Source organism: Ambystoma mexicanum, chromosome 13 (assembly GCF_040938575.1).
Source record: "Ambystoma mexicanum isolate Mex_15411 chromosome 13, UKY_AmexF1_1, whole genome shotgun sequence".
Classification (NCBI taxonomy): domain Eukaryota; kingdom Metazoa; phylum Chordata; class Amphibia; order Caudata; family Ambystomatidae; genus Ambystoma; species Ambystoma mexicanum.
The window spans coordinates 359,104,879-359,123,077 of NC_090938.1; the positions used below are offsets into that span (position 1 = coordinate 359,104,879).

General features: G+C 43.4%; 18 non-coding genes across 18 annotated transcripts; 5 read left to right on the forward strand and 13 right to left on the reverse strand.

Moving 5' to 3' along the window:
* Nucleotides 1-213: 213 nt before the first annotated feature.
* TRNAT-UGU (transfer RNA threonine (anticodon UGU)) lies at nucleotides 214-285 on the reverse strand. The gene has a single exon. It is a non-coding gene; the product is annotated as a tRNA-Thr (tRNA).
* Nucleotides 286-1,307: 1,022 nt separating this feature from the next.
* Nucleotides 1,308-1,402, forward strand: TRNAI-UAU (transfer RNA isoleucine (anticodon UAU)). The gene is made up of 2 exons: nucleotides 1,308-1,345; nucleotides 1,367-1,402. It is a non-coding gene; the product is annotated as a tRNA-Ile (tRNA).
* A 1,487-nt stretch (nucleotides 1,403-2,889) lies between these two features.
* On the reverse strand, nucleotides 2,890-2,961 carry TRNAT-CGU (transfer RNA threonine (anticodon CGU)). Its single transcript has one exon. It is a non-coding gene; the product is annotated as a tRNA-Thr (tRNA).
* Nucleotides 2,962-3,507: 546 nt separating this feature from the next.
* TRNAS-GCU (transfer RNA serine (anticodon GCU)) lies at nucleotides 3,508-3,589 on the reverse strand. The gene has a single exon. It is a non-coding gene; the product is annotated as a tRNA-Ser (tRNA).
* A 687-nt stretch (nucleotides 3,590-4,276) lies between these two features.
* TRNAT-UGU (transfer RNA threonine (anticodon UGU)) lies at nucleotides 4,277-4,348 on the reverse strand. The gene has a single exon. It is a non-coding gene; the product is annotated as a tRNA-Thr (tRNA).
* A 1,022-nt stretch (nucleotides 4,349-5,370) lies between these two features.
* On the forward strand, nucleotides 5,371-5,465 carry TRNAI-UAU (transfer RNA isoleucine (anticodon UAU)). The gene is made up of 2 exons: nucleotides 5,371-5,408; nucleotides 5,430-5,465. It is a non-coding gene; the product is annotated as a tRNA-Ile (tRNA).
* Nucleotides 5,466-6,953: 1,488 nt separating this feature from the next.
* On the reverse strand, nucleotides 6,954-7,025 carry TRNAT-CGU (transfer RNA threonine (anticodon CGU)). Its single transcript has one exon. It is a non-coding gene; the product is annotated as a tRNA-Thr (tRNA).
* Nucleotides 7,026-7,571: 546 nt separating this feature from the next.
* On the reverse strand, nucleotides 7,572-7,653 carry TRNAS-GCU (transfer RNA serine (anticodon GCU)). Its single transcript has one exon. It is a non-coding gene; the product is annotated as a tRNA-Ser (tRNA).
* Nucleotides 7,654-8,340: 687 nt separating this feature from the next.
* TRNAT-UGU (transfer RNA threonine (anticodon UGU)) lies at nucleotides 8,341-8,412 on the reverse strand. Its single transcript has one exon. It is a non-coding gene; the product is annotated as a tRNA-Thr (tRNA).
* A 1,022-nt stretch (nucleotides 8,413-9,434) lies between these two features.
* Nucleotides 9,435-9,529, forward strand: TRNAI-UAU (transfer RNA isoleucine (anticodon UAU)). The gene is made up of 2 exons: nucleotides 9,435-9,472; nucleotides 9,494-9,529. It is a non-coding gene; the product is annotated as a tRNA-Ile (tRNA).
* A 1,499-nt stretch (nucleotides 9,530-11,028) lies between these two features.
* TRNAT-CGU (transfer RNA threonine (anticodon CGU)) lies at nucleotides 11,029-11,100 on the reverse strand. Its single transcript has one exon. It is a non-coding gene; the product is annotated as a tRNA-Thr (tRNA).
* A 546-nt stretch (nucleotides 11,101-11,646) lies between these two features.
* TRNAS-GCU (transfer RNA serine (anticodon GCU)) lies at nucleotides 11,647-11,728 on the reverse strand. Its single transcript has one exon. It is a non-coding gene; the product is annotated as a tRNA-Ser (tRNA).
* A 687-nt stretch (nucleotides 11,729-12,415) lies between these two features.
* Nucleotides 12,416-12,487, reverse strand: TRNAT-UGU (transfer RNA threonine (anticodon UGU)). Its single transcript has one exon. It is a non-coding gene; the product is annotated as a tRNA-Thr (tRNA).
* Nucleotides 12,488-13,509: 1,022 nt separating this feature from the next.
* Nucleotides 13,510-13,604, forward strand: TRNAI-UAU (transfer RNA isoleucine (anticodon UAU)). Its single transcript has 2 exons — nucleotides 13,510-13,547; nucleotides 13,569-13,604. It is a non-coding gene; the product is annotated as a tRNA-Ile (tRNA).
* A 1,499-nt stretch (nucleotides 13,605-15,103) lies between these two features.
* Nucleotides 15,104-15,175, reverse strand: TRNAT-CGU (transfer RNA threonine (anticodon CGU)). The gene has a single exon. It is a non-coding gene; the product is annotated as a tRNA-Thr (tRNA).
* A 546-nt stretch (nucleotides 15,176-15,721) lies between these two features.
* On the reverse strand, nucleotides 15,722-15,803 carry TRNAS-GCU (transfer RNA serine (anticodon GCU)). Its single transcript has one exon. It is a non-coding gene; the product is annotated as a tRNA-Ser (tRNA).
* A 687-nt stretch (nucleotides 15,804-16,490) lies between these two features.
* Nucleotides 16,491-16,562, reverse strand: TRNAT-UGU (transfer RNA threonine (anticodon UGU)). Its single transcript has one exon. It is a non-coding gene; the product is annotated as a tRNA-Thr (tRNA).
* Nucleotides 16,563-17,584: 1,022 nt separating this feature from the next.
* On the forward strand, nucleotides 17,585-17,679 carry TRNAI-UAU (transfer RNA isoleucine (anticodon UAU)). Its single transcript has 2 exons — nucleotides 17,585-17,622; nucleotides 17,644-17,679. It is a non-coding gene; the product is annotated as a tRNA-Ile (tRNA).
* Nucleotides 17,680-18,199: the final 520 nt, after the last annotated feature.

Consider the following 18,199-nt stretch of genomic DNA (forward strand, 5'->3'; position numbering starts at 1 on the left):
TTCACCGTGATCATCTGCATCTGTCATCACAAAATTATCAAGGTCTTTTTCTTGAAGAAATTAGGTCCAGAAAGCCGACCTTCCCCACAGACTATTCAGACACCTTGCGCTTGTGGCTTTGTTATAGGCCCGAATCCATTGGTAAAAGGTTGCACAGGTACAATGTGCAATATCAGTTCCTATTCAACAATGTTCAAGAAAATTACCATTTGGAGGCCCTGATGAGGATCGAACTCACGACCCCTGGTTTACAAGACCAGTGCTCTGCCACTGAGCTACAGAGCCCCTCAGGTTACCACGCATAACAGCAACACAACGAGCACACAACATGATGTTTACTGGGTAGACATATTTGAAGGGTGTGTGAGAATGTATGTATATGATTGTGATTTGACCTGTTTTTTTCTGGCCGATTTTTTGAGGAGCAGCTAATTTGTGCGTATTCCGTGCAATTTTAGGGTGACTAATGAGGAGATGTGATGCGTGAAAGTTGAAAAAAACATGTACATGGCAGCAGAGAGACAATATGGATATTACCTTTGCTTTTTTAAATTTCTATCCGGATTCTGGCTCAAAGGGTAGTCAAGCACAGCAGATTGCATTCCTGCCAGTAACACGACAACCTTGTTTGTGTCCTTCTTAATCAACTAACATGCATATTTTCACTTTTGTCTGTATGTTCTTTGAAAGCCAATGGCAATGGTGCTTAGAGCAATGCAGATGTTTAAAAAAGATTTCAAAAGTTAAAATCGACAAAGGTGGGATTCGAAACCACGCGTGTACAGCAGATTAGCAGTCCATCGCCTTAACCACTCGGCCACCTCGTCTACAGGGATTATGTTAGGCATTCAAGTCTTTACAGGTAATAACACAAACATCTTCAAAATAGAACCACAATGCGTTCCTTGTTGAGGTACATCCAGCCGTTTGCAGGAAAACTGCCTCACTTGCTGTTGAGAAAAATTCATCAAAGTCCTGGGGTGTTTATAGGCATCGCCAAGATGACATTGGGAGGTGTTTCAATTGACACGTGTTGAATATGAGGAAGAGCATCATGCTGGCTCCAGTGGCACTGCCTGCAGCATGACAAAAATGTAGAAGGGACATTTGACTGCACCATTGGCTGAACATCAGTGGCAAAGTGTATATCAGGCTAAAAGGTAAGCTCCAGTGGCACAATATGGGCACTACAAGGCACCCATAATTTGGTGTCAGCTAAAAAGACAATGCCAGAGCTTGTGGGTGCTTTTGTACACTTGTGTGTGTGTTTGTGGGTGTAGTTTCATGTCGAAAACCAAAACACAGCAGCTCCAGTGGCGCAATCGGTTAGCGCGCGGTACTTATACAGCAGTACATGCAGTGAGCAATGCCGAGGTTGTGAGTTCAAGCCTCACCTGGAGCAACTTTGGAACTTTTTACTAATTCACCTCAAAACTGAATTATTGAACCAATAAATGTTCTGGACATTTTTTGGTTCACCTCAAGGTTTCCTTGATTGTCAGTTAATGTTGTATGACAGCTCCTCTGCCTTTTAGACATGGAATACTCATTGCAAGTTATTTATGGGGTGTTTGCGCTTTAAATACAGCTACGGAGGGTTTTTGAAAATAGAACAGAAAATAAAAAATGTCAACTGTTATTATACTCCATTTTCTGCTGAGCACCACTTACGGAAGACATTTGTAAAGGTAGAAAAAGGGTTACTGGAGTAGGATCCAGGAGACAATATCAACTTACAAAGAATAATGTTGTCTATTTACTGCATTATCGCCTTTGAAGCAAACCTCTGAGAATAAATACCCTTTCACTAATCAGGCAGTCACTTTGATAAAATCAAGCAGAACAAGGATGCTGATAGGAACTCGCCTCATTTGCATATGGGCTAGGGCTTCTGGGAGCCATGAGAATTAGGAGTTGAAGGTTTTGCAGATCGAGATTGCTAAAGGGCTGGGCATTTGCACAGACCTCTCCATGCCTGATTGGTGCCGAAGGTTAGTTGCAAGTGGTCCCCTGCTCACCCTACCTTACACAGGGCCATGCCCAGTTAGGCCCCTCAGGCTAGGCCCGGCAGGGCTAAGCCCGGCGTTTGTCAGGCGAAGTGCCTGGACCCCTGCTCATCATACCTCAGAATCTGGTCTAGCTATTGCAGACATGGGGAATGGTGCTTATATCCCATTGACAGCGCCCACAAGCTGCATACTAATAGCCAATGATGTGTGAATGCGGTCAGGGTAGCAGACATATAGAACAATTGGGTGGGTTCGCTTCCGAACTGGATGCACAGGAGCAGGAGAGAATGGCTGTTGGCGATGTATGCAACTTGCTCTGCGTGAACACATCTACCGACCCCTTCCCCTACACACACGGGCACATACACACACACACACACACATAGCCATTGGAGCTATGCAGAGCTAATCAGAAAGATTGGTAATCATTAGAACATGAAAGATATGTGTTCATTTTTTATTAAACTTGTGGACTCCCGCAGAAACGGAGGGACTCACATCTCTAATTGAGGCTTGCTTACCTCTATACAAATGTGTTTGCTGGCTGTCTTTCTTCAACTGGTATGTGCGGTTGTGTCTGTCTTTGTCTTTCAACACGCCTGGCACGTTTACATTATCAAAGAGATGATTGTATGGAGATGGGGAACACCCCTCCGTTGCATTGTGAACTTGAACAGTCTTTTCACCAAAGCAGCTACATGCGACATTGCAAGGTTTTTGTCAGTCTTTGCCTGAAAACATTAGGCCTTCCTCTCGAACTCTATTTCACTCCTTCTGTGGAAGACTTCAATTATGAGGATGCATCCCGTCATAAAAGGTTCTCTGTAGATGGTGCAACTCTGGCTTCTCTTCCCCGTGCTTTTTGAAAATAATCCGCCCGAGGCCCTGATGAGGTTTGAACTCATGACCCCTGGTTTACGAGACCAGTGCTCTGCCACTGAGCTACAAGGCCACCTGCTGCTTGCTCACAGCCAACAACAGAAAGTGCAAAGAAACCATGGTTTTTACCTAGGTAGATCTCCAGGTATATGAATTTCTGGTTGTGTAAAAATGGCTGTATATCTCTGCATGTGTTCAGTACGTCATCATACATCTGATTTGCGAAAGCGTGTGTGCTTATGTTGGTGATACATTGTCGGTATGCGTTTGAGTATGTACTTTTACGGGTATGTATGTATTGAGTAGGATGCTGAACAGGTTCATGAGTTTAGATAGCAGGTCAGAATGATGGCAAAAGGAACATGTAAAAGGCAGACAACTAAAAGAAAAAAGAATTTGGGATGTAAGCTTGGGAGTTTACTAACTGCGCTGATTTTGGCTCCTATAATAGTAAAGAATGGAAACCTACGAGGAAAGTCTTTGACTAATTTCATTCTCCGCCTGCACCAATGAACTTATTTTTACATCTCTATTTCCATATCTGTACTCATTCCTGTCTTTCACAGGGAGGTTGAAAGACTTTGGTCTATGTTTAAATGCAGACTATAAAGAAAAAATACGACGAAGGTGGGATTCGAACCCACGCGTGCAGAGCACAATGGATTAGCAGTCCATCGCCTTAACCACTCGGCCACCTCGTCTGTTTGGGAACAGTGCTCGAATCCCATGCTTAAAGAAGAGATAAAACAATGGTGGTGCAAAGTCAGTGAAAAATAGATCATGTTTGTCATAATAGAAACAAGATCGTTGACTCGTTCTTCCTTACCCGGCCATTGATAGATAAACACATCAAGTTGAAGTTCAGAAAAATATAACTAGAGCTCCTGGAGGGTTCACAACACTAATCCAGAGGAAGGTGCTTGAGCTTCCGTATGGCACACCATTAGTAGTAAAACCAGCATAACGCAAGCTCCAGTTTCCCAGTGTTTGGCATCATTCAACGTTTCCAGCCAAGATCAAAGTTCAGATGCTGCTGCTTCCTGTGATGTCATTGAATTTAAATAGTGAGTGATGGCAATAACCCTTTTCCAATTAAATTTTGCCACATCAACGTCCCTGAAAATAGAGAAAGGCGTGCAACCCAGAACCGCTGTACTGTTCAATAGAGTAAGGGCTTCACCGTGATCATCTGCATCTGTCATCACAAAATTATCAAGGTCTTTTTCTTGAAGAAATTAGGTCCAGAAAGCCGACCTTCCCCACAGACTATTCAGACACCTTGCGCTTGTGGCTTTGTTATAGGCCCGAATCCATTGGTAAAAGGTTGCACAGGTACAATGTGCAATATCAGTTCCTATTCAACAATGTTCAAGAAAATTACCATTTGGAGGCCCTGATGAGGATCGAACTCACGACCCCTGGTTTACAAGACCAGTGCTCTGCCACTGAGCTACAGAGCCCCTCAGGTTACGACGCATAACAGCAACACAACGAGCACACAACATGATGTTTACTGGGTAGACATATTTGAAGGGTGTGTGAGAATGTATGTATATGATTGTGATTTGACCTGTTTTTTTCTGGCCGATTTTTTGAGGAGCAGCTAATTTGTGCGTATTCCGTGCAATTTTAGGGTGACTAATGAGGAGATGTGATGCGTGAAAGTTGAAAAAAACATGTACATGGCAGCAGAGAGACAATATGGATATTACCTTTGCTTTTTTAAATTTCTATCCGGATTCTGGCTCAAAGGGTAGTCAAGCACAGCAGATTGCATTCCTGCCAGTAACACGACAACCTTGTTTGTGTCCTTCTTAATCAACTAACATGCATATTTTCACTTTTGTCTGTATGTTCTTTGAAAGCCAATGGCAATGGTGCTTAGAGCAATGCAGATGTTTAAAAAAGATTTCAAAAGTTAAAATCGACAAAGGTGGGATTCGAAACCACGCGTGTACAGCAGATTAGCAGTCCATCGCCTTAACCACTCGGCCACCTCGTCTACAGGGATTATGTTAGGCATTCAAGTCTTTACAGGTAATAACACAAACATCTTCAAAATAGAACCACAATGCGTTCCTTGTTGAGGTACATCCAGCCGTTTGCAGGAAAACTGCCTCACTTGCTGTTGAGAAAAATTCATCAAAGTCCTGGGGTGTTTATAGGCATCGCCAAGATGACATTGGGAGGTGTTTCAATTGACACGTGTTGAATATGAGGAAGAGCATCATGCTGGCTCCAGTGGCACTGCCTGCAGCATGACAAAAATGTAGAAGGGACATTTGACTGCACCATTGGCTGAACATCAGTGGCAAAGTGTATATCAGGCTAAAAGGTAAGCTCCAGTGGCACAATATGGGCACTACAAGGCACCCATAATTTGGTGTCAGCTAAAAAGACAATGCCAGAGCTTGTGGGTGCTTTTGTACACTTGTGTGTGTGTTTGTGGGTGTAGTTTCATGTCGAAAACCAAAACACAGCAGCTCCAGTGGCGCAATCGGTTAGCGCGCGGTACTTATACAGCAGTACATGCAGTGAGCAATGCCGAGGTTGTGAGTTCAAGCCTCACCTGGAGCAACTTTGGAACTTTTTACTAATTCACCTCAAAACTGAATTATTGAACCAATAAATGTTCTGGACATTTTTTGGTTCACCTCAAGGTTTCCTTGATTGTCAGTTAATGTTGTATGACAGCTCCTCTGCCTTTTAGACATGGAATACTCATTGCAAGTTATTTATGGGGTGTTTGCGCTTTAAATACAGCTACGGAGGGTTTTTGAAAATAGAACAGAAAATAAAAAATGTCAACTGTTATTATACTCCATTTTCTGCTGAGCACCACTTACGGAAGACATTTGTAAAGGTAGAAAAAGGGTTACTGGAGTAGGATCCAGGAGACAATATCAACTTACAAAGAATAATGTTGTCTATTTACTGCATTATCGCCTTTGAAGCAAACCTCTGAGAATAAATACCCTTTCACTAATCAGGCAGTCACTTTGATAAAATCAAGCAGAACAAGGATGCTGATAGGAACTCGCCTCATTTGCATATGGGCTAGGGCTTCTGGGAGCCATGAGAATTAGGAGTTGAAGGTTTTGCAGATCGAGATTGCTAAAGGGCTGGGCATTTGCACAGACCTCTCCATGCCTGATTGGTGCCGAAGGTTAGTTGCAAGTGGTCCCCTGCTCACCCTACCTTACACAGGGCCATGCCCAGTTAGGCCCCTCAGGGCTAGGCCCGGCAGGGCTAAGCCCGGCGTTCGTCAGGCGAAGTGCCTGGACCCCTGCTCATCATACCTCAGAATCTGGTCTAGCTATTGCAGACATGGGGAATGGTGCTTATATCCCATTGACAGCGCCCACAAGCTGCATACTAATAGCCAATGATGTGTGAATGCGGTCAGGGTAGCAGACATATAGAACAATTGGGTGGGTTCGCTTCCGAACTGGATGCACAGGAGCAGGAGAGAATGGCTGTTGGCGATGTATGCAACTTGCTCTGCGTGAACACATCTACCGACCCCTTCCCCTACACACACGGGCACATACACACACACACACACACATAGCCATTGGAGCTATGCAGAGCTAATCAGAAAGATTGGTAATCATTAGAACATGAAAGATATGTGTTCATTTTTTATTAAACTTGTGGACTCCCGCAGAAACGGAGGGACTCACATCTCTAATTGAGGCTTGCTTACCTCTATACAAATGTGTTTGCTGGCTGTCTTTCTTCAACTGGTATGTGCGGTTGTGTCTGTCTTTGTCTTTCAACACGCCTGGCACGTTTACATTATCAAAGAGATGATTGTATGGAGATGGGGAACACCCCTCCGTTGCATTGTGAACTTGAACAGTCTTTTCACCAAAGCAGCTACATGCGACATTGCAAGGTTTTTGTCAGTCTTTGCCTGAAAACATTAGGCCTTCCTCTCGAACTCTATTTCACTCCTTCTGTGGAAGACTTCAATTATGAGGATGCATCCCGTCATAAAAGGTTCTCTGTAGATGGTGCAACTCTGGCTTCTCTTCCCCGTGCTTTTTGAAAATAATCCGCCCGAGGCCCTGATGAGGTTTGAACTCATGACCCCTGGTTTACGAGACCAGTGCTCTGCCACTGAGCTACAAGGCCACCTGCTGCTTGCTCACAGCCAACAACAGAAAGTGCAAAGAAACCATGGTTTTTACCTAGGTAGATCTCCAGGTATATGAATTTCTGGTTGTGTAAAAATGGCTGTATATCTCTGCATGTGTTCAGTACGTCATCATACATCTGATTTGCGAAAGCGTGTGTGCTTATGTTGGTGATACATTGTCGGTATGCGTTTGAGTATGTACTTTTACGGGTATGTATGTATTGAGTAGGATGCTGAACAGGTTCATGAGTTTAGATAGCAGGTCAGAATGATGGCAAAAGGAACATGTAAAAGGCAGACAACTAAAAGAAAAAAGAATTTGGGATGTAAGCTTGGGAGTTTACTAACTGCGCTGATTTTGGCTCCTATAATAGTAAAGAATGGAAACCTACGAGGAAAGTCTTTGACTAATTTCATTCTCCGCCTGCACCAATGAACTTATTTTTACATCTCTATTTCCATATCTGTACTCATTCCTGTCTTTCACAGGGAGGTTGAAAGACTTTGGTCTATGTTTAAATGCAGACTATAAAGAAAAAATACGACGAAGGTGGGATTCGAACCCACGCGTGCAGAGCACAATGGATTAGCAGTCCATCGCCTTAACCACTCGGCCACCTCGTCTGTTTGGGAACGGTGCTCGAATCCCATGCTTAAAGAAGAGATAAAACAATGGTGGTGCAAAGTCAGTGAAAAATAGATCATGTTTGTCATAATAGAAACAAGATCGTTGACTCGTTCTTCCTTACCCGGCCATTGATAGATAAACACATCAAGTTGAAGTTCAGAAAAATATAACTAGAGCTCCTGGAGGGTTCACAACACTAATCCAGAGGAAGGTGCTTGAGCTTCCGTATGGCACACCATTAGTAGTAAAACCAGCATAACGCAAGCTCCAGTTTCCCAGTGTTTGGCATCATTCAACGTTTCCAGCCAAGATCAAAGTTCAGATGCTGCTGCTTCCTGTGATGTCATTGAATTTAAATAGTGAGTGATGGCAATAACCCTTTTCCAATTAAATTTTGCCACATCAACGTCCCTGAAAATAGAGAAAGGCGTGCAACCCAGAACCGCTGTACTGTTCAATAGAGTAAGGGCTTCACCGTGATCATCTGCATCTGTCATCACAAAATTATCAAGGTCTTTTTCTTGAAGAAATTAGGTCCAGAAAGCCGACCTTCCCCACAGACTATTCAGACACCTTGCGCTTGTGGCTTTGTTATAGGCCCGAATCCATTGGTAAAAGGTTGCACAGGTACAATGTGCAATATCAGTTCCTATTCAACAATGTTCAAGAAAATTACCATTTGGAGGCCCTGATGAGGATCGAACTCACGACCCCTGGTTTACAAGACCAGTGCTCTGCCACTGAGCTACAGAGCCCCTCAGGTTACGAAGCATAACAGCAACACAACGAGCACACAACATGATGTTTACTGGGTAGACATATTTGAAGGGTGTGTGAGAATGTATGTATATGATTGTGATTTGACCTGTTTTTTTCTGGCCGATTTTTTGAGGAGCAGCTAATTTGTGCGTATTCCGTGCAATTTTAGGGTGACTAATGAGGAGATGTGATGCGTGAAAGTTGAAAAAAACATGTACATGGCAGCAGAGAGACAATATGGATATTACCTTTGCTTTTTTAAATTTCTATCCGGATTCTGGCTCAAAGGGTAGTCAAGCACAGCAGATTGCATTCCTGCCAGTAACACGACAACCTTGTTTGTGTCCTTCTTAATCAACTAACATGCATATTTTCACTTTTGTCTGTATGTTCTTTGAAAGCCAATGGCAATGGTGCTTAGAGCAATGCAGATGTTTAAAAAAGATTTCAAAAGTTAAAATCGACAAAGGTGGGATTCGAAACCACGCGTGTACAGCAGATTAGCAGTCCATCGCCTTAACCACTCGGCCACCTCGTCTACAGGGATTATGTTAGGCATTCAAGTCTTTACAGGTAATAACACAAACATCTTCAAAATAGAACCACAATGCGTTCCTTGTTGAGGTACATCCAGCCGTTTGCAGGAAAACTGCCTCACTTGCTGTTGAGAAAAATTCATCAAAGTCCTGGGGTGTTTATAGGCATCGCCAAGATGACATTGGGAGGTGTTTCAATTGACACGTGTTGAATATGAGGAAGAGCATCATGCTGGCTCCAGTGGCACTGCCTGCAGCATGACAAAAATGTAGAAGGGACATTTGACTGCACCATTGGCTGAACATCAGTGGCAAAGTGTATATCAGGCTAAAAGGTAAGCTCCAGTGGCACAATATGGGCACTACAAGGCACCCATAATTTGGTGTCAGCTAAAAAGACAATGCCAGAGCTTGTGGGTGCTTTTGTACACTTGTGTGTGTGTTTGTGGGTGTAGTTTCATGTCGAAAACCAAAACACAGCAGCTCCAGTGGCGCAATCGGTTAGCGCGCGGTACTTATACAGCAGTACATGCAGTGAGCAATGCCGAGGTTGTGAGTTCAAGCCTCACCTGGAGCAACTTTGGAACTTTTTACTAATTCACCTCAAAACTGAATTATTGAACCAATAAATGTTCTGGACATTTTTTGGTTCACCTCAAGGTTTCCTTGATTGTCAGTTAATGTTGTATGACAGCTCCTCTGCCTTTTAGACATGGAATACTCATTGCAAGTTATTTATGGGGTGTTTGCGCTTTAAATACAGCTACGGAGGGTTTTTGAAAATAGAACAGAAAATAAAAAATGTCAACTGTTATTATACTCCATTTTCTGCTGAGCACCACTTACGGAAGACATTTGTAAAGGTAGAAAAAGGGTTACTGGAGTAGGATCCAGGAGACAATATCAACTTACAAAGAATAATGTTGTCTATTTACTGCATTATCGCCTTTGAAGCAAACCTCTGAGAATAAATACCCTTTCACTAATCAGGCAGTCACTTTGATAAAATCAAGCAGAACAAGGATGCTGATAGGAACTCGCCTCATTTGCATATGGGCTAGGGCTTCTGGGAGCCATGAGAATTAGGAGTTGAAGGTTTTGCAGATCGAGATTGCTAAAGGGCTGGGCATTTGCACAGACCTCTCCATGCCTGATTGGTGCCGAAGGTTAGTTGCAAGTGGTCCCCTGCTCACCCTACCTTACACAGGGCCATGCCCAGTTAGGCCCCTCAGGGCTAGGCCCGGCAGGGCTAAGCCCGGCGTTTGTCAGGCGTTCGTCAGGCGAAGTGCCTGGACCCCTGCTCATCATACCTCAGAATCTGGTCTAGCTATTGCAGACATGGGGAATGGTGCTTATATCCCATTGACAGCGCCCACAAGCTGCATACTAATAGCCAATGATGTGTGAATGCGGTCAGGGTAGCAGACATATAGAACAATTGGGTGGGTTCGCTTCCGAACTGGATGCACAGGAGCAGGAGAGAATGGCTGTTGGCGATGTATGCAACTTGCTCTGCGTGAACACATCTACCGACCCCTTCCCCTACACACACGGGCACATACACACACACACACACACATAGCCATTGGAGCTATGCAGAGCTAATCAGAAAGATTGGTAATCATTAGAACATGAAAGATATGTGTTCATTTTTTATTAAACTTGTGGACTCCCGCAGAAACGGAGGGACTCACATCTCTAATTGAGGCTTGCTTACCTCTATACAAATGTGTTTGCTGGCTGTCTTTCTTCAACTGGTATGTGCGGTTGTGTCTGTCTTTGTCTTTCAACACGCCTGGCACGTTTACATTATCAAAGAGATGATTGTATGGAGATGGGGAACACCCCTCCGTTGCATTGTGAACTTGAACAGTCTTTTCACCAAAGCAGCTACATGCGACATTGCAAGGTTTTTGTCAGTCTTTGCCTGAAAACATTAGGCCTTCCTCTCGAACTCTATTTCACTCCTTCTGTGGAAGACTTCAATTATGAGGATGCATCCCGTCATAAAAGGTTCTCTGTAGATGGTGCAACTCTGGCTTCTCTTCCCCGTGCTTTTTGAAAATAATCCGCCCGAGGCCCTGATGAGGTTTGAACTCATGACCCCTGGTTTACGAGACCAGTGCTCTGCCACTGAGCTACAAGGCCACCTGCTGCTTGCTCACAGCCAACAACAGAAAGTGCAAAGAAACCATGGTTTTTACCTAGGTAGATCTCCAGGTATATGAATTTCTGGTTGTGTAAAAATGGCTGTATATCTCTGCATGTGTTCAGTACGTCATCATACATCTGATTTGCGAAAGCGTGTGTGCTTATGTTGGTGATACATTGTCGGTATGCGTTTGAGTATGTACTTTTACGGGTATGTATGTATTGAGTAGGATGCTGAACAGGTTCATGAGTTTAGATAGCAGGTCAGAATGATGGCAAAAGGAACATGTAAAAGGCAGACAACTAAAAGAAAAAAGAATTTGGGATGTAAGCTTGGGAGTTTACTAACTGCGCTGATTTTGGCTCCTATAATAGTAAAGAATGGAAACCTACGAGGAAAGTCTTTGACTAATTTCATTCTCCGCCTGCACCAATGAACTTATTTTTACATCTCTATTTCCATATCTGTACTCATTCCTGTCTTTCACAGGGAGGTTGAAAGACTTTGGTCTATGTTTAAATGCAGACTATAAAGAAAAAATACGACGAAGGTGGGATTCGAACCCACGCGTGCAGAGCACAATGGATTAGCAGTCCATCGCCTTAACCACTCGGCCACCTCGTCTGTTTGGGAACGGTGCTCGAATCCCATGCTTAAAGAAGAGATAAAACAATGGTGGTGCAAAGTCAGTGAAAAATAGATCATGTTTGTCATAATAGAAACAAGATCGTTGACTCGTTCTTCCTTACCCGGCCATTGATAGATAAACACATCAAGTTGAAGTTCAGAAAAATATAACTAGAGCTCCTGGAGGGTTCACAACACTAATCCAGAGGAAGGTGCTTGAGCTTCCGTATGGCACACCATTAGTAGTAAAACCAGCATAACGCAAGCTCCAGTTTCCCAGTGTTTGGCATCATTCAACGTTTCCAGCCAAGATCAAAGTTCAGATGCTGCTGCTTCCTGTGATGTCATTGAATTTAAATAGTGAGTGATGGCAATAACCCTTTTCCAATTAAATTTTGCCACATCAACGTCCCTGAAAATAGAGAAAGGCGTGCAACCCAGAACCGCTGTACTGTTCAATAGAGTAAGGGCTTCACCGTGATCATCTGCATCTGTCATCACAAAATTATCAAGGTCTTTTTCTTGAAGAAATTAGGTCCAGAAAGCCGACCTTCCCCACAGACTATTCAGACACCTTGCGCTTGTGGCTTTGTTATAGGCCCGAATCCATTGGTAAAAGGTTGCACAGGTACAATGTGCAATATCAGTTCCTATTCAACAATGTTCAAGAAAATTACCATTTGGAGGCCCTGATGAGGATCGAACTCACGACCCCTGGTTTACAAGACCAGTGCTCTGCCACTGAGCTACAGAGCCCCTCAGGTTACGACGCATAACAGCAACACAACGAGCACACAACATGATGTTTACTGGGTAGACATATTTGAAGGGTGTGTGAGAATGTATGTATATGATTGTGATTTGACCTGTTTTTTTCTGGCCGATTTTTTGAGGAGCAGCTAATTTGTGCGTATTCCGTGCAATTTTAGGGTGACTAATGAGGAGATGTGATGCGTGAAAGTTGAAAAAAACATGTACATGGCAGCAGAGAGACAATATGGATATTACCTTTGCTTTTTTAAATTTCTATCCGGATTCTGGCTCAAAGGGTAGTCAAGCACAGCAGATTGCATTCCTGCCAGTAACACGACAACCTTGTTTGTGTCCTTCTTAATCAACTAACATGCATATTTTCACTTTTGTCTGTATGTTCTTTGAAAGCCAATGGCAATGGTGCTTAGAGCAATGCAGATGTTTAAAAAAGATTTCAAAAGTTAAAATCGACAAAGGTGGGATTCGAAACCACGCGTGTACAGCAGATTAGCAGTCCATCGCCTTAACCACTCGGCCACCTCGTCTACAGGGATTATGTTAGGCATTCAAGTCTTTACAGGTAATAACACAAACATCTTCAAAATAGAACCACAATGCGTTCCTTGTTGAGGTACATCCAGCCGTTTGCAGGAAAACTGCCTCACTTGCTGTTGAGAAAAATTCATCAAAGTCCTGGGGTGTTTATAGGCATCGCCAAGATGACATTGGGAGGTGTTTCAATTGACACGTGTTGAATATGAGGAAGAGCATCATGCTGGCTCCAGTGGCACTGCCTGCAGCATGACAAAAATGTAGAAGGGACATTTGACTGCACCATTGGCTGAACATCAGTGGCAAAGTGTATATCAGGCTAAAAGGTAAGCTCCAGTGGCACAATATGGGCACTACAAGGCACCCATAATTTGGTGTCAGCTAAAAAGACAATGCCAGAGCTTGTGGGTGCTTTTGTACACTTGTGTGTGTGTTTGTGGGTGTAGTTTCATGTCGAAAACCAAAACACAGCAGCTCCAGTGGCGCAATCGGTTAGCGCGCGGTACTTATACAGCAGTACATGCAGTGAGCAATGCCGAGGTTGTGAGTTCAAGCCTCACCTGGAGCAACTTTGGAACTTTTTACTAATTCACCTCAAAACTGAATTATTGAACCAATAAATGTTCTGGACATTTTTTGGTTCACCTCAAGGTTTCCTTGATTGTCAGTTAATGTTGTATGACAGCTCCTCTGCCTTTTAGACATGGAATACTCATTGCAAGTTATTTATGGGGTGTTTGCGCTTTAAATACAGCTACGGAGGGTTTTTGAAAATAGAACAGAAAATAAAAAATGTCAACTGTTATTATACTCCATTTTCTGCTGAGCACCACTTACGGAAGACATTTGTAAAGGTAGAAAAAGGGTTACTGGAGTAGGATCCAGGAGACAATATCAACTTACAAAGAATAATGTTGTCTATTTACTGCATTATCGCCTTTGAAGCAAACCTCTGAGAATAAATACCCTTTCACTAATCAGGCAGTCACTTTGATAAAATCAAGCAGAACAAGGATGCTGATAGGAACTCGCCTCATTTGCATATGGGCTAGGGCTTCTGGGAGCCATGAGAATTAGGAGTTGAAGGTTTTGCAGATCGAGATTGCTAAAGGGCTGGGCATTTGCACAGACCTCTCCATGCCTGATTGGTGCCGAAGGTTAGTTGCAAGTGGTCCCCTGCTCACCCTACCTTACACAGGGCCATGCCCAGTTAGGCCCCTCAGGGCTAGGCCCGGCAGGGCTAAGCCCGGCGTTTGTCAGGCGTTCGTCAGGCGAAGTGCCTGGACCCCTGCTCATCATACCTCAGAATCTGGTCTAGCTATTGCAGACATGGGGAATGGTGCTTATATCCCATTGACAGCGCCCACAAGCTGCATACTAATAGCCAATGATGTGTGAATGCGGTCAGGGTAGCAGACATATAGAACAATTGGGTGGGTTCGCTTCCGAACTGGATGCACAGGAGCAGGAGAGAATGGCTGTTGGCGATGTATGCAACTTGCTCTGCGTGAACACATCTACCGACCCCTTCCCCTACACACACGGGCACATACACACACACACACACACATAGCCATTGGAGCTATGCAGAGCTAATCAGAAAGATTGGTAATCATTAGAACATGAAAGATATGTGTTCATTTTTTATTAAACTTGTGGACTCCCGCAGAAACGGAGGGACTCACATCTCTAATTGAGGCTTGCTTACCTCTATACAAATGTGTTTGCTGGCTGTCTTTCTTCAACTGGTATGTGCGGTTGTGTCTGTCTTTGTCTTTCAACACGCCTGGCACGTTTACATTATCAAAGAGATGATTGTATGGAGATGGGGAACACCCCTCCGTTGCATTGTGAACTTGAACAGTCTTTTCACCAAAGCAGCTACATGCGACATTGCAAGGTTTTTGTCAGTCTTTGCCTGAAAACATTAGGCCTTCCTCTCGAACTCTATTTCACTCCTTCTGTGGAAGACTTCAATTATGAGGATGCATCCCGTCATAAAAGGTTCTCTGTAGATGGTGCAACTCTGGCTTCTCTTCCCCGTGCTTTTTGAAAATAATCCGCCCGAGGCCCTGATGAGGTTTGAACTCATGACCCCTGGTTTACGAGACCAGTGCTCTGCCACTGAGCTACAAGGCCACCTGCTGCTTGCTCACAGCCAACAACAGAAAGTGCAAAGAAACCATGGTTTTTACCTAGGTAGATCTCCAGGTATATGAATTTCTGGTTGTGTAAAAATGGCTGTATATCTCTGCATGTGTTCAGTACGTCATCATACATCTGATTTGCGAAAGCGTGTGTGCTTATGTTGGTGATACATTGTCGGTATGCGTTTGAGTATGTACTTTTACGGGTATGTATGTATTGAGTAGGATGCTGAACAGGTTCATGAGTTTAGATAGCAGGTCAGAATGATGGCAAAAGGAACATGTAAAAGGCAGACAACTAAAAGAAAAAAGAATTTGGGATGTAAGCTTGGGAGTTTACTAACTGCGCTGATTTTGGCTCCTATAATAGTAAAGAATGGAAACCTACGAGGAAAGTCTTTGACTAATTTCATTCTCCGCCTGCACCAATGAACTTATTTTTACATCTCTATTTCCATATCTGTACTCATTCCTGTCTTTCACAGGGAGGTTGAAAGACTTTGGTCTATGTTTAAATGCAGACTATAAAGAAAAAATACGACGAAGGTGGGATTCGAACCCACGCGTGCAGAGCACAATGGATTAGCAGTCCATCGCCTTAACCACTCGGCCACCTCGTCTGTTTGGGAACGGTGCTCGAATCCCATGCTTAAAGAAGAGATAAAACAATGGTGGTGCAAAGTCAGTGAAAAATAGATCATGTTTGTCATAATAGAAACAAGATCGTTGACTCGTTCTTCCTTACCCGGCCATTGATAGATAAACACATCAAGTTGAAGTTCAGAAAAATATAACTAGAGCTCCTGGAGGGTTCACAACACTAATCCAGAGGAAGGTGCTTGAGCTTCCGTATGGCACACCATTAGTAGTAAAACCAGCATAACGCAAGCTCCAGTTTCCCAGTGTTTGGCATCATTCAACGTTTCCAGCCAAGATCAAAGTTCAGATGCTGCTGCTTCCTGTGATGTCATTGAATTTAAATAGTGAGTGATGGCAATAACCCTTTTCCAATTAAATTTTGCCACATCAACGTCCCTGAAAATAGAGAAAGGCGTGCAACCCAGAACCGCTGTACTGTTCAATAGAGTAAGGGCTTCACCGTGATCATCTGCATCTGTCATCACAAAATTATCAAGGTCTTTTTCTTGAAGAAATTAGGTCCAGAAAGCCGACCTTCCCCACAGACTATTCAGACACCTTGCGCTTGTGGCTTTGTTATAGGCCCGAATCCATTGGTAAAAGGTTGCACAGGTACAATGTGCAATATCAGTTCCTATTCAACAATGTTCAAGAAAATTACCATTTGGAGGCCCTGATGAGGATCGAACTCACGACCCCTGGTTTACAAGACCAGTGCTCTGCCACTGAGCTACAGAGCCCCTCAGGTTACGACGCATAACAGCAACACAACGAGCACACAACATGATGTTTACTGGGTAGACATATTTGAAGGGTGTGTGAGAATGTATGTATATGATTGTGATTTGACCTGTTTTTTTCTGGCCGATTTTTTGAGGAGCAGCTAATTTGTGCGTATTCCGTGCAATTTTAGGGTGACTAATGAGGAGATGTGATGCGTGAAAGTTGAAAAAAACATGTACATGGCAGCAGAGAGACAATATGGATATTACCTTTGCTTTTTTAAATTTCTATCCGGATTCTGGCTCAAAGGGTAGTCAAGCACAGCAGATTGCATTCCTGCCAGTAACACGACAACCTTGTTTGTGTCCTTCTTAATCAACTAACATGCATATTTTCACTTTTGTCTGTATGTTCTTTGAAAGCCAATGGCAATGGTGCTTAGAGCAATGCAGATGTTTAAAAAAGATTTCAAAAGTTAAAATCGACAAAGGTGGGATTCGAAACCACGCGTGTACAGCAGATTAGCAGTCCATCGCCTTAACCACTCGGCCACCTCGTCTACAGGGATTATGTTAGGCATTCAAGTCTTTACAGGTAATAACACAAACATCTTCAAAATAGAACCACAATGCGTTCCTTGTTGAGGTACATCCAGCCGTTTGCAGGAAAACTGCCTCACTTGCTGTTGAGAAAAATTCATCAAAGTCCTGGGGTGTTTATAGGCATCGCCAAGATGACATTGGGAGGTGTTTCAATTGACACGTGTTGAATATGAGGAAGAGCATCATGCTGGCTCCAGTGGCACTGCCTGCAGCATGACAAAAATGTAGAAGGGACATTTGACTGCACCATTGGCTGAACATCAGTGGCAAAGTGTATATCAGGCTAAAAGGTAAGCTCCAGTGGCACAATATGGGCACTACAAGGCACCCATAATTTGGTGTCAGCTAAAAAGACAATGCCAGAGCTTGTGGGTGCTTTTGTACACTTGTGTGTGTGTTTGTGGGTGTAGTTTCATGTCGAAAACCAAAACACAGCAGCTCCAGTGGCGCAATCGGTTAGCGCGCGGTACTTATACAGCAGTACATGCAGTGAGCAATGCCGAGGTTGTGAGTTCAAGCCTCACCTGGAGCAACTTTGGAACTTTTTACTAATTCACCTCAAAACTGAATTATTGAACCAATAAATGTTCTGGACATTTTTTGGTTCACCTCAAGGTTTCCTTGATTGTCAGTTAATGTTGTATGACAGCTCCTCTGCCTTTTAGACATGGAATACTCATTGCAAGTTATTTATGGGGTGTTTGCGCTTTAAATACAGCTACGGAGGGTTTTTGAAAATAGAACAGAAAATAAAAAATGTCAACTGTTATTATACTCCATTTTCTGCTGAGCACCACTTACGGAAGACATTTGTAAAGGTAGAAAAAGGGTTACTGGAGTAGGATCCAGGAGACAATATCAACTTACAAAGAATAATGTTGTCTATTTACTGCATTATCGCCTTTGAAGCAAACCTCTGAGAATAAATACCCTTTCACTAATCAGGCAGTCACTTTGATAAAATCAAGCAGAACAAGGATGCTGATAGGAACTCGCCTCATTTGCATATGGGCTAGGGCTTCTGGGAGCCATGAGAATTAGGAGTTGAAGGT